The sequence below is a fragment of the Amblyomma americanum genome, chromosome 1, assembly GCF_052857255.1.
Source record: "Amblyomma americanum isolate KBUSLIRL-KWMA chromosome 1, ASM5285725v1, whole genome shotgun sequence".
Lineage (NCBI taxonomy): Eukaryota > Metazoa > Arthropoda > Arachnida > Ixodida > Ixodidae > Amblyomma > Amblyomma americanum.
Window position 1 is genome coordinate 173,960,850 of NC_135497.1, and position 14,643 is coordinate 173,975,492.

General features: G+C 44.0%; 1 protein-coding gene across 4 annotated transcripts in view; it reads right to left on the reverse strand.

Moving 5' to 3' along the window:
- MEP-1 (zinc finger protein MEP-1) overlaps positions 1 to 8,375 on the reverse strand; it is a 31,422-nt gene extending 23,047 nt beyond the window's left edge. For 2 of the 4 annotated variants that reach the window (XM_077647810.1, XM_077647809.1), the window contains exons 1-2: positions 8,255 to 8,375; positions 6,589 to 6,668 (exon numbers count right to left, since the gene is read on the reverse strand). The gene's annotated coding sequence lies outside the window, so the exon portion shown is untranslated. Of the gene's footprint in view, positions 1 to 6,588; positions 6,669 to 7,683; positions 7,904 to 8,254 lie in introns of those variants that run through there. The other 2 variants (XM_077647811.1, XM_077647812.1) reach the window with 2 other exon arrangements.
- Between the last annotated feature and the right edge of the window lie 6,268 nt (positions 8,376 to 14,643).

Below are 14,643 nucleotides of genomic sequence, written 5' to 3' on the forward strand. Positions count from 1 at the left end.
ATGAGAGAAGAAATTAAATCAAATTATTTATCGGTTATAAGCGAATATAACATGGTGGCCAATGCATACTATCATGTATCACGACAAAAAAGAATACATGCAACTAAAAATAGATGTCTGTACTCTTAACACATTCATTGCGTCGTGGGTCACCGGTGGGTCATGTGTATTCCTGCTGTGTGGCATAAATACCGAGTGGCGCTATTAAGACAATGGGACGCTCACTATTTTAAAAGAGCCTGTGAAAAACATACATGCCAGGCTGCTATTGCCAGCTATTTTCGGTTCTAAAAAGTCGATTTCTTCGGAGGCTCACTGGTGGGTCACCGCACCCCCCAAGAAAATCTATGGGTAGCCCACTGGTGAGCCACGTAGCACAGGAATGAGAGCACCGAAAATCGCTGTCGCAGTGAACGTGTTAATGAAGCACATTTCTCTGGCCCTGGTAAAAAAAAAAAAATGCAATTCTTCAAGAAGTTTTTACTGCTATATATTATATATGCCCGCTTTTTGCTGCCACCATAGTGTGCCTGCTAAAACCTTTGTCCATTTGCCAACAAAGGGTAATTTGGTAAAATTACTCTTGGTAAATAAAAAACAGTGAACATGTCTAGTCCAAGTTAAGCTGTGTGCATTGTGCCCTTCATGCTAGTAAAACGATTATTTCACTGCTGACATGAAGTATGTTTTCCAAATAAGCACACATCATTAATGGCTTCATTATTGGATTAAATGATGAGAAACACATACAAACCAGACAAGTTACAGAGCCCAACACAAGTCCAACAGCAAGCCTTTCGCTTACCCAAGCCCACAAAAAGACTGCAGGCCTAGTCTTGGTTGTCAAGCCCATGCAGCATAAAATAAGCTACAGACGCAAATAATGCTGCATTTCAGATAACATGAAGTACAAACAATGCAGATATTAAGATATATCAGAATAACAGTCTGAAATCCAAATACCACCTTTTGCTTCAGAACTCAAGCCCAAATAAACAGAACCCCCCAAAAAAAGACAAAGTCAAGCAAGCAATCAAATGTGTGGTTCATCGTGAGCAACAAATGTAAGGGGAGCAACAAATATACCAAAATCCATCAAAGTTTGACGGTTTCGTGAAAATTTCTAAAGCTGAGTCCAGTACCACCACTTCTCAGTGAACTACAAACATAACTCAGTAAACTGGCGGTACATTGAAGCAGCCTTTTCACTCTAGCCAGGCACAGAAAAATAGCAGAATCAGTGAAATTAAGACCTTAGATGGCTTGCACCGACACAAGGGGAGCCGCCATGTTGGCAAAACGTAAGCACAGTAGGAGCTTGCTTATTTCTACGATCCCCTTTTCACCGCCTACTATGGCCTACACTGTGGAAGCAGTGCATGGTTTGCAGTTTGTGCCCACAATGTCACATGCAAGTTATCTATTGTTTTGATACGGTATGTGTCCTAAAGCGGTAATACGTCCTAAAGCTACACATGGGCTATGAGGGACAACAAAGTCAAGGGCTCTGCATTAATTTTGACCTCCTGTGTTTCTTCGACGTGCACTAACATCACACAGTACATTTCATCAGAGCTGAAATGCGACCACCACAGCCTGGTCTGATCCTGCAACCTTGGACTCAGCAGCCGAACGCCGTAGCCACTACAGCAGGTCCATATTGTTTTATGTGCGCGCAATGCTGAAAGAGGTGGTGAACACATTGGTCATGGTATGCATTTGAAAACACATACCATGAAAACAAAGTTTCCAAACACTTTGAGCCAAAAATATCATTTTGTGGTGTTCTCCATTCCAGTGGGCATAACACACCACACCAAAAGCAATTTCTGATGCCCAAGCCGGTACAACAGAGTGGAGCTTAATTGCATAAATTCCAACACAACAAATATTTCACACAAAGGTCTCCACAAACGAATCAAAGTAATAGGGCTCATTAGTGACCCAGAAAAGCTCGGTTTAATAGTGCATAAGCAAATATTGCATAGGGAACAAACAAATGTCTTTTTTTTATGTAACAAGATGCAGAACTACTCAGGCAAATGTTAACACAAGATGCTGCTTTGAAGAACAAAGAATGAATGAACAGAAATGTCCAAAAGCCATAAAAAGGCAACCTCCCCTAAACCTAAGCACATAACAATGACTTGCAACAAGCTGTGTGTAATCACTGTGAGCCGCTTCACCACTGAAAAACAGCACAAAACACGTGGTGTGTGTAACAAGGCTTTAAGAAGTAGTTTTTGCACATGGTATGAAAGCCTAGTAGAAAAACAAAGAACGCTGTATTGCTAAACATCAAGAAGGCATGCAAAGATGGTGAAAATTGCTTACTTTTAACAAGACACCAAATAATAACAGCTGCTAGTTATTCAATGCCAGATTTATAATGCAGCACGTAGCATTTCTATTTTATACAAAATTCACTCAAACATTTTTCACGGCTCACCTATTTGAATAGGAGTCATCATTTGCTAGTTCTAGTATGACAAAGGCAGCAGCACTGCATGGCTACAGGCAGTTGCAAAGAACTATCACAACCTCCAAAAACCAAAGAAAGCTTCCACTGAAGATCACTAAACATTTCTTATCTGCACATGCAATTTATTTGTGTAAGATGGCAAGTTTAATCTTAGTGAAGTTGCAGTGAAAATTCTGTGAAGCCATGCATGATGACGAACTATTAAAGTCAAACTGAATTGCACTAGCACAACAGAAAGTCCAATATCGACACATGGCAGCACTGCAACTTTCAATAGACCCCTTCCAAGTCTGTTGAAGTGCCAGCACACAGTAAAGGGCACTGAGATCGAAATAGCGTTATATCATAAATTATCAAATTTTATTGGAAAAAAGGCTATTTTCACTGAAAATAGAGCTTTTACAAGCTGGAAAAGGCCAATAAAGAAGAGGCATTGCTGCCAATGGCCGTTTTCATAAGTGAGCTGTGATGGTGTCTATACTTTTTTTGGGTTGTAGATCTTTGCAGCTAAGCCACATAGCCACTCAGTTTCAATTGGTGATCATAAAGTCTTTCGTTACTGACATAACGTTTTTTATTGAGTAGCAGGAAAAAAATTCCATTTTTAAATATAATGTTATCAGCAATAAATGCTTCTCCTGCTGAACAAACATCGATATATATCCACTGCTATTCGATACTACCATTCTACTCCGTATCCAAGTATGTTATTTGCATATTTGGACAAGCGGGAGCAAGTAAGCTATAACTGCAACCTACAACCAGAGGTGGGCATCCTCACCCTCACCCCATGAGAATTTTACTCCGTGAGGTGAGGGTGGATGGGCGTATAAAAATTCTTGAGGATGAGGGAGGAAAGACATGGTGAGGTGAGGGAGGGCAAGATGCACGGCCTGAGGGCGAGGGTGGTGTCCCGAACTCCACTTTGGGGTACGTTTTTTTGTCTTTGCAGCCCGTTATGAATTTCTGTTTTAAAGCACTAGTTCTTAGGGTGCAGGTTCTCGGGGAAGACGTAGTTTCTGCAGCCTGGTGGTACACGAGGCAAACACGAAAGGCGGGGAGCCCCACGCCTTCTCCGTCGCCGCAATGTACTACACTGCTGACAATGCTATGCCGAAAAAAGCGGTCTTCTAACTCAAAGAGCCTATTTTTCAAAACCTTTGTAAAATCTTAGGTGAAACGCCCTGTATAGTGTGCTAACAAGGAGCACTGGCCGGGCCGTGCGGGTGGCTGCGGTCCGACAGGAGCCATGGTACCGCAGTCAACATTTCCATTATCAGCCCCAAGTCTGTCAGATGATTAGAGTGTAGAGTAAAACATGTAGAAATTATACCTAGTAAGGTTGCTGAATTCACAAGTTCTAAGCCTTGTTTCTCGGAACAAAGTCTGATTTCAGCTCAGTGAGGTTTCTAAGAGCTGGCTGCAGCGCAAAAAATGCTTCTACGAAATTTCACTGTCAAATCAAATCCTGCTAGTGGCGTTGGTGTGGAATTTTTTCATTCACACTATGAGTAGTTCAGTACAGTTGTATCCTCTTTCTTTTTCACTGAAATCGCAGTATAGGAAAGCAGTGCCGCAATGTTCGGTAGGCAAAGCCAGCCACTGTTGTTTACCATGGAAATAAAGCAGCAGCTCAACCACCTTGGTCTGAATCATCGCCTGCTCCGCCTTGCATTGTACGAGGCGCTAAAAAAGAAAAATTTGTACCGCTCTCCAAATAACAGGGGCATCTCTTGGTTTATTTCTGTCCCTGATCGGACGTGCGGCCACGAAATCGTGCGCCTGATTTTATGAATCAGATTTGAATTCAGATATGAAGCATTGTAGGGAACTAACACTCAGCGTTTGGGTAATGCGTAGACGTGTAAACAAAAAAATCACGGGCGGCTTACCTTGGGGTTAACCACAAATTATTGTGCGTTAGCCCCATTATCCTTGGTTTTGCATGGTTTATCTTGACTTACTATGCTTTTGCTTTATATATTACTTTGGCTGATATTACTTTGATATATTACTTTGGCTGATATATTGATATATTGTCATATGATGTAGGTTTACGTGATATTGTATCATTTTAGACTTTTACTGCGGTAGAACTGGTCATTCTCTACATTCACAGGTGCCTGGAAATCCTGATTCCGCTCCTGGCACAGTGGTGCAGTGGTTAAGCTACGCGCCACTGCCCTGCAATAGCAAGTGCTGCCATCGGTGGGGCTTGTGAGACCCATGTTGTTCCTGAGGAATCACTCGCGACTAGTCATTAATTGAACTGCCACGGTGGGCAGTTTGCTCACAATCCTGTGGGCAGCTTGTGATGTCATCACAACGTCATGCCACCAAGGTGGCCCACGTGCTAGAAGCAGGCTTCGGAGAGACAGACAACCGCTTTTCAGTGGAGTGGAAGCACTAGGGCACTAAAATGGCAACCACAGGAATCGTTCACTCGAGACTCGGGGAGTTAGAGATTACCATTATTCAGCTCAAATGCTGCATTTTAGCGGCCTGTTTGATTTTTAAGCGGCCTGAGGAATGTTTTATTTTAAGCGACATCATAAGAGCCTGAATGCAGCGGAAAGCCGGCATCGCACTGGGGGAAGACACTAAAGCAATAAAAAACTTCATAACTTGGGGAGCAGGATCCGAGCCCAGCGACGCTGAAAAATCAGTTCCGCTGGCCGCTGCTTCAGACCACTACGCCATCACCACTGCTTTTTTTTAAACCATGATATTTATTACATTGAAAATATGTTCTAATTACATTAACTAAATTATTTACAAAGCTTTTAGGGAACGCCACAAAACAGATCTCAAAGAGACAGAGCACTAGACACCAGGTAAGGCTGAGCACATCACCAAGAGAGAGTGCCACTCCGGTTTAAAGTCAGTCGGTTCATACATTTCCCTAAGATAAGTTGATAGAAATGTTACCATTCTGCCTGTACGAACTGCCAAGCTCTCGAGCTGTGCTTCCAATGTCGCTTTCTTTGTCACATACCCGCGTTCACGCGAGTTAAACTGCCAGTCTCTAACGCTGTAGTTTGAAAGCGTGTTCATCATCTTCCATCCGTGTGTGTGGAAGCGTCATCAGGCGAGCATGCAGCAAACCACACGAAATGGCAGGAGATTAGAAGCAGTGACATTCAGAAGACCCAATGCTGTCATAATGTCTTCGGGTAATCGTAATTAGGTGACCTACAAACTTTCCGTGTTCTGAGTTTATTCTGTAATTAGCACTTAATGCAATTTTCGTGGTAAATGCTACTGCCTTGTTTTCTGAGTATTCTTGACGTATATTAGTTTTTGTACACAGAGACAACAATGCTCTCATTTTAGCAGTGCATATAGCTAAAAATGAAATGCTATAAGTGCAGGGCACATGTATGCAAAGGCAGACTGATATTTTGGGGCTCCACTCGTAACTGTCACGGTGTTGTCTCACATATTCGCTTAAACAACATACATATTTGTACACGCACACACACAACAATATAAGCATATAGCCTCTCGTCCAATGGTGCCTTGAGGGCTTGCGTTATATGTTTATTACTCAGTAATATCGCCAGAACTTTTCCGACAACACAAAATAACTGAGTTTTAAAACTACTGTTAGTGAGGGCAAGGGAGGGCCCATGATGTGAGGAGGAGTGAGGACCACATGACTTTTCAAAATGAGGGCAAGGGTGAGGGAGGGTCATGGATTCAAAAGTGAGGGTGAGGGAGTAAAAGTAAAAATGAGGGCATTTGCCCACCTCTGCCTACAACTACCTTGCCCAAAAGTGTCACTGCTTCCAATCAAAACACCTTGCATCCAGGTAAAGAGACTTTGTGACTGTCATTAATCCAATGTGTCTCAGTACTGCAACTTTTTCCTATAGCTCTAATGGAGCACCATGCAATAGACAATCACAAAGTAAGATTTCCAGGTATGAAAGGAGCACACAGCTTACCTTACCCCCAATATTGAGGTCATAATACTCAGGGCAAGGTAACTTATTCACACATGAATAGAGAAGAAACTAAATTCAAGACTAGCTGACTGCAAGGCAACCAAACAGAAAGTGTGTGCAAAGTTAAATATGCTCGTGCACTTTAAAAGTGAGGAATACCATTTGTGGTCTTCTTCCCAAAGTAGACGGAGCTTCTGGAAGAATTAATGCAATGCTTGATAGTTGTAGCTTGTGTGGGCCTACATATCAAAAGGGGGAGAAGGAGGGGGGTGTTGACAACAATGCACGCGTTATTTTTATTTTTTTTGCGTGAGCAGCGACACGCTTAATATCCGAAGAACGTGATGTACTATCGCGCTCAATGTGATCTGCAACGCGCAATATTCGGTAGGTCTCAGTTCGCAAAGCAATGTATGAATTTGATGGCCGATAAAATGAGCCGAGCAATCTGAATGTTATGATGCACGTAAGCCGCCTGACGTTAGGTGCTCTGTATAAAGGCGCACTATAAATTGCTATAAAGCGGAATCCTCGTTTGGGTCAACCGGACACGTTGCAGGTCGTATTAAAGGTGATAGTAAACACTTATGTTCATATACCAGTGGTAACAAAAAGTAAGCAAGACACGTTAAGTCGCCCAGTTACAGAAGACTAAATAGGCATCAAGGCCCTACTGCAGTACAGTCTTTCCTCATGCTGAATGCACAAACAAGCACACACTCCACTACGCGGAAACCAGTTTCCACTATTCGCGGTCTGGTAAGGACCGCTTAAAAAGTCTGCCGATAGGAAACGGCCAACTGAATGCGGTATGGTGGAAAATCTAAGTAGAATTCTCGCGCATACAATTATGACAAATGGTCGTTTGCTGAAGCCGCCGGCGAAATTGCGGGAAGCGCCTACACTATAGGGGCTAGGAAACGATTTCAAACACTCCCATTTCTGCCGATTTGAAGTTTGCACGGTGGAGATTGGTAATGTAATTCACGGTTTTATAACACGCGACAACCGCTCCCCTGTTCATTGGTAAGGATTGCTTTAACACTGACAATGTGAACTATCGTTTGATACGCTGTCGTTTCCCGGGCGAACCAAACAGCCGGTGACATAAAAAGAACAAATCAGCATAAAATACCTATGTCCTGCAGGATTTGGGAGCCAAACAACACAGCCTCAACAAAAAAAAAAGGAAGGTTCGTAAAACAACTGAAAATAAACGCGAAGTATCGAGGATACAAGACCAGTCTACCTCACCGGCGCTTTTCTTTTGGCGGGCTGGATAAGCTCGGTCGGGAAGAGTAGCGGTATGTTGGGAAAATAAAAAAAAGCACCAAACAACCGCCGGCGGCTTCGACAGGGTGTAGCAGAGGTAGTAGTGGGTACACGTATCGAAGCACGTATTTTTTGATGGGCGACGAGACCGCTGACAAGAGCGGGATAAATCCAGCAGACGAACCCGGCGACAGACACCAACCACACGAGAGGGCGTCCGCTGATCGCGACTCCCGCGGTATGAAAATCAAGCGGCTTTCGTGCATCATAACAGACCTTAACATCGCTTTAACCCACACATTTCAGTTTTTAAATAAAATAGTGCGTACTTTAAAACACATACGCCTAAAGCGAGCATACTTCATTCAATAGGTGCCGCAATAAGACAGTCCATTGGAAAACACGCCACCTAGGCCTAATCCGCCCAATAAGCCGCGTATATGCGGCGAAGCCGGTGAATGAATGTCTCACAGAATTTTCGTTGCCAAAAGACGTGTCAAAACCACAAAAAATCGCGTTCTGAGAACTTTTAAAAAAAGCTTGCAATCCTTACTTTTGCGCGAAACGATCCGACAACAGTGCAAAACGGCACTCGGCGGAGGCGACGGCAACGACGGCTGCGGCGTCGAACCAGCCAGTGACTACCAAAATGGCGCCCGCGGGTCACGTGACGTGGCAAGTTAATTTGGGTTATTTTCCATTTATTTGCTGTTTAATAAGACGAGAGGCTATTGGAGAGGTTCGTGTGCCGCTGGCATTGACTTTGAGCTTCATTAATGCGTTCGCTTTCTACCCAGTGCAGCGGACCAGAAAACACACTTCCACCCCTCGGTCCCGGAGCAGATGGACTCGTCCAATGGCGAAGAACGTTTCTCCATGGAGGGCCCTGACACTTCCGGAAGTACTGGGAGCAATCTCACTGGCGAGTGCGCTCTGGCGCTCTTGGCGCACTGGGCGCTCTTGTGCCAGTAAGGTGCGCTGCGCGAGCCAGCGTCGTATTGGCTGCTGCACGTGTACTTCTGGCACCGGACGTCCCATAGCAGTCCTTTTGAGCTACTTGGTCAAAGGAATCCACTTTGGTGCATGACTTGTCAAAAGACCTCACGGTACCACTTCCAGCAGTTGCATACGCCTTCTCTCTGTCTGCCTTTGCCATGGCCGCTCGAGACCTGCGTCCTCTAGTGTAGGTCCTGGTAACGACTGCAGGTGCACTAGACCTTGCAGAAGACACATGACTCGCCCAGTGGGCCATTTGCAAGCTGTTAATGTTGGTCCTAAGCAGTTGTCCTTAGTTCGTCAAAGGTCAGAACATTATTTGGTCCCCTTCATGCACATGCAGAAACGCTTCGTTCTTTTGGCATTTGTGCTAATTGAATACTCCCTGAGGCACTTCTTTGACATTGGAAATGCGGGCCACCTCTCTGCACTTGCGAACACCACACAATGGCTTATACTTCCGAGGGCAAACAATTACTATCCCCTAGCTCGGAGGTGGCCCCTACCCTCGGAACATCAAGTAGGGGTCCAAATATCATCTGCCAGAACAGAGCGCACGGCGGGTGTTGGAGGTCTTTCCACTCACCAGTACAAAGTCCAGATCGGATTTATGAAGGTTGACTGTGAAGGACAACTCTAGGTAGATTTTAGATCGCTCTAGCTGTGAAGGCTATATCTCCTAAACATATATTGTGTAGGTATTGGCAGAAAATGCTTTAAACATGTTCAGGATACGTGTGCACGATGGCTACGGTGCAACTGTTACGGAGCGTTTTTGTTTCGCAGTTGTCTGGAAAAACGCCTGACATAAGACGTCACCACAACAAAAAGCTGAACTTGCCAATTTTATATGTTCGTCGCTTGCTAACGGTAACGTAAAAAGCAAAACATAAATGGCATATCTCCATCTCAGACTTAAACACGTATTACCGGCAGTCACTTAATTGCTCCGTCCTTTCAACGACCTGAAACGGACGCCTCAATGATATTTAATGCAACGAAAGGCTGCAGAATAATTAAAACAGAAGCGCTCAAAAACGACCTTCTTTCCTTTCCGTCTGAAAAAAAGCTGCTCTATGTTAAAAGATGCTTGTTCTTAAAACGGTAAATGGCAAGCACCGTACGCTTCTTCATCATCCGACAAAGTTGGCTGATGGCACTTGGCTTGTTGATAGGGCACTTTGATCAGATTTGTATAGCACGAAAACAAAAACAGCACATGGGTGTGGTGACAAGAGAGGGTAGATATGGTTGAAACGAGGCCGTTCAACAAGGAAGTCGATTCCAACGGGCAAGTCCTCTCTCCTTTTAACATTTGCAACAAAATCGTCACGCAGTCAGCTACACCGTGGACTGCTTTGCAGGTAACTGGGCGCTCATCTTCTGTCCTCCACGCTGCATCCACGGCATTTGCATAAAGGCGCGGAAGTCCAGGTAATTGCTCGAGAATATGTTGTAGCGCTCATAGCATATCGCTTTTAAAGCTGAAACGCCGCACTTCGGCTGGGGCGAAGTGATAGAACGCTTGCCCTGTGAGATTTCGGACCAAGCTTAAAGAAAGCAGGCGGTCGATATTAATCTGAAGCTGTCCAGTACGGCTCGTCTCGCAGCACAGGTGCAGCCTTGACACGGCTGCATCAGAAGAAAAACTGAAACGATAATGCAAGGTTTCTCTCGCCCTTCGTTATTGATTCCATGACCGAAAACAGTCGGCGATCAAGAGCACTCGACGAATAGACGTCCGTTCGTGGCTCTTCGTACGCCATGGACGTCTATACCGAAGCCGTCACACTGGTATCCACAATACCTAAGAAATGAAAAATTAATGAGTGGATGGGTGAGGTAGTATATCCGCTGGACATCCAGTGGATAAGTGCGGTCACTTGGGCCGGTCACTGCTGTGCTTCTTGCCGCAACAATGTTACCGAAAAAAAAAAACGCAGATTGTTCGTCGTGTGCTCTCGCTCAAGTGCGCAGGCGTGTGAAACGTGCAGAAATGCGCCGAAAAATCTCCTACGTTATCTCGATTGAAATGCACGCGCAAGCAAGCAGAAGTGCAGGAGACGAAGACTAATGCGATCTTACATGAGGGCGGCGGCGGTCACTCATGTTCCCCCTTGATATCGCAGCAACAACGGGTCGCATCAGTGTCGAAGTCGCTGATGCTGCGAAGCGTGATTCATGGCCTGACGCGGGCCGCGTTCCCGTTCCTTTTTTTTTTCTGTGGGATGGATTTAATCAAACGATGGTGGACCACCTAATTCACGCGTATCGTTGGGCGCTTTAACCCCTTAAGGCACCGCTCGCCATTTCTCTTCAGCAAAAAAAAAAAAAAAAATCCTTATTTTGCCTATGCAGGCTTCAAGAAAGCCAATCGGTCAAGTTTGCAACGCATGATTTCCGTCGCTAATCTTTACACGGATGTGCAAAATTTTGTGCAATGTCCCAGTGGATGAAAACTAACATTGAAGCAACACTATTTGATAAATGAGTACTCAAGGCATCAGGGGATATTTTTTTTTTCTTTTCCAAATGCACTTGACACTGGATCGAGACGCAGGAAAAAAAAAAGAGTTATTACGGGTGACAAAATATGTCCACCACGACCGTGTTGACGGACGCACTACTAATTAAGCTCACTGTTTTGAGAAATGTATTTACTGCGTCCGCTTGCGCAAACTGCTATAAAAGAAGACTGCGGTAGCTGCGTGAACTCTATATTTCGCAGCCGCGGTATTTGGGCAGGCGAAAGTTGAGCACCAGTTCTAAGATCATGAAATTAGAAAAAAAAAAGTCATCAATCGTCTTTTGGGTAACGGACTTTGTGGAGTAGGTTGATACTGCAGAGTTAAGTACAGTAATTATCTTTTATTGTCAGTCGCGGGGTTCTGGTCTATTGTGGTCTAATGGTATATTGTGTATAGTAGCAAGTTGTCGCAGTCTCAAAAATAAAACGCTACAGTTCGCTTCCCTCCTCGAAACGACAAAGCCGCATATAGCCTTTAAAACAGAACCTTGGCCCGACAATACAAAACGATGCTTAAGTTTGTCCGCCTAATTATGCTGTGTACAAACAGGACCGTAGTGTGTGCTGTGGTGACGTATTCGTTCTTATTCACGGCAGTATACTTAGCGCGTTTATGGCTATTGAAACCGAGTCACCTAAAACAGTGAGGCGTAAAATTCTGCTAAAAAATTGCTGCTCTCTATCAGTCGGTTATTTTTACAGGTCACCTGGTTGTAGAACTCCACAACTCTTCTTTCATTTGAGCAATGTGCTGTTAAGATTACGAACAACACGCGTAATTCTTGCTGGTGATTTTAACCTGTCCGATGTTGAAGGGTGTTTGTTAAAGCCCGTACTTTATAACGCATCGCTGCTGTACAGTGTTCTCAAAGAAATGATTAGTGCCGCTTTGTTTCTACGCGTAGACAACATCCACTCGACTGAGCTGCGCTACAAACGCGCATGTTGCCACTTTACATGATATCAGTGGCCATGATGTCACGAAATTATCTTGCATGGTCCAAAATCTCACGCAAACTGTTCTTGCGTGAAAGGGACGACGCCTCATTGTCGCGCGAACCAGAAGCATTTCTTCATGCATGAGTTCCGGTCGCCTACATAATGCCTAGATGCCAACGGGTTGTGGAATTTGTTCAGAACCAGAGTATTATCCTTTACATAAACACAGTATTATCGACGGCGTAAACTACAGCATGGTTAAAAAAAAGATAAAACTGAAAGCTTAAGTGGATATCTTCTATCGGCTTTATCACAACCAATAAACACAGCTACTGACTCGCAATTAGTTTGCAGATGCGCAAAAATGAATTGGGTAGTATTTTATTGACACGGCATCATATCTTTATTGCAGAACGTTAGGGCACACTCTGTCTCTGGTCCAGATATCCAACTTTATTTTCAACAACTGCGCGGCATCTATTGCCCCTTTTTAGTGCTATTTTAAACGCATCTTGGACCAGGTTTCTTGGAAAATTGAAACTACAATACCCAAAAGCGGTGTCAAAAAAAATGAAACTACAGGCCTATTTTATTGATAAGCGTATCTTGTAAAACATTAGAGTGCAATTTATGCTAATCTAATTAATCACCTACAGAGCAATAACTTCTTTTCCACAACGCAGCATGGCTTAGGAATGGGTTTTCTTGTGATATCGCAGCCTTGATCAACTGAGGTATGCCGGCTGATCGTATACATTTAGATGTCCGGTAGGCCTTTGAGTCTTTTTCTTATGCACATACCCATAAAAATTTCTATCAGCTTTAAGCATCGCAGGTAGCATCGAAACATTACAACAATTTTAGGTTTTTGTTTCGGTCAAGTGTTGATTCTAATGTTCTTAATGTCCTTTTTTTTTCTAACGTTTGTGTAATGTAATAAAGCAACATTCGAATAACCTTTCGCTAACATTATTTAAACAACAGAACTAAAATTCTCGAAAATTCTGAAGCAACGCGGAGCGAACATGCAGGGCCGCCAGTTGTGACGATACACAACTTACAGTGCTTTGCAAGAACCAGCAATGAGGGCGACACTTGAGCTTCACTGCACAGTACAACATTCAGCTCGTAGACACCTCTGAAAGGATGCGACTGAGTCAAGATTATATACCCATTACTGAGGGGCGCCTCTTGAGTGATGGGGGAGAATGGGCAATTCATTCATTCAATTTCATTCATATTTTTTTTATTCATACACCGGAGTGTACAGGAGGCCATGGTAAAAGCCGTTCTTCGACGATTCGAGGGGTCCCTGGCCCCCAAATACAGTGGCAGGGGAAAGCATAAACACATCAAGAAGAAAAGATTACAGCCTTATGCTACTTGTATGTGAGCATGCGCAAGCATCGAAAGATTACACAGAGATTATACAGATTATACAGAGGGGATCTATGAAGTACATACATGTATGCACAAAAAACAAGAACAGAAACATCCATGATGACAATCAGTTTGTAAATAGCTGTTTAAACTCAGACAGGGTTAATTTCACAAGATCAGTGCCTTGTCTGTTGTAATCATTTAGAAGCCTCGGTAAAGTATTCTGGAGCATTTGTGTACCATAATTGGTGCGGCATTTTGGGATTTTCCAGTATTCTGTATTTCTTGTGGGATATGGCAGATCATTTTGTGTCAATCCTGCGACGTCCAAAAGGAGAGATACCGAGTGTTTTGCGCTAAAATAGAACACGCGAGACAGTATATAACGGTATTGAGTAACGTTTTAAAAAAAAATGGAGCTGTGCATGCTATTGTGGGCACAATCTGAGATTTAGTTGTAAAGTACTTTTAGTTCAAAAGCATCTTTACTGTACGAACAGTGGGAAAAGTTCTTGGTCTTAATGCTTGAAATATATTTGTAATGTAGCCGCCGCTGTGGCTGTTAACGTGCTCGGCTGCTGATCCGAAAGACGCGGGTTCGATCCCGTCCGCGGGTGTCGCATTGCGATGGAGGCGAAATGGTAGAGACCAGTGTACTTTGTGATGTCTGTGCACGTTAAAGAACCCTAGGTGCTCGAAGTTATCCCCCCCCCACAATGCGGCGTCCCTCATATACCGAGTAGTTTTGGGACGTTAAACCGATAAACCAAACCAAATCATATTGGTAATGTTGTTTTATGGTAATGAATAAAGAATTATAGCAACGCTTAACCCGCCGCGGTGGCTCAGTGGTTAGGGCGCTCGGCTACTGATCCGGAGTTCCCGGGTTCGAACCCGACCGCGGCGGCTGCGTTTTTATGGAGGAAAAACGCTAAGGCGCCCGTGTGCTGTGCGATGTCAGTGCACGCTAAAGATCACCAGGTGGTCGAAATTATTCCGGAGCCCTCCACTACGTCACCTCTTTCTTCCTTTCTTCTTTCACTCCCTCCTTTATCCCTTCCGTTACGGCGCGGTTCAGGTGTCCAACGATATATGAGACA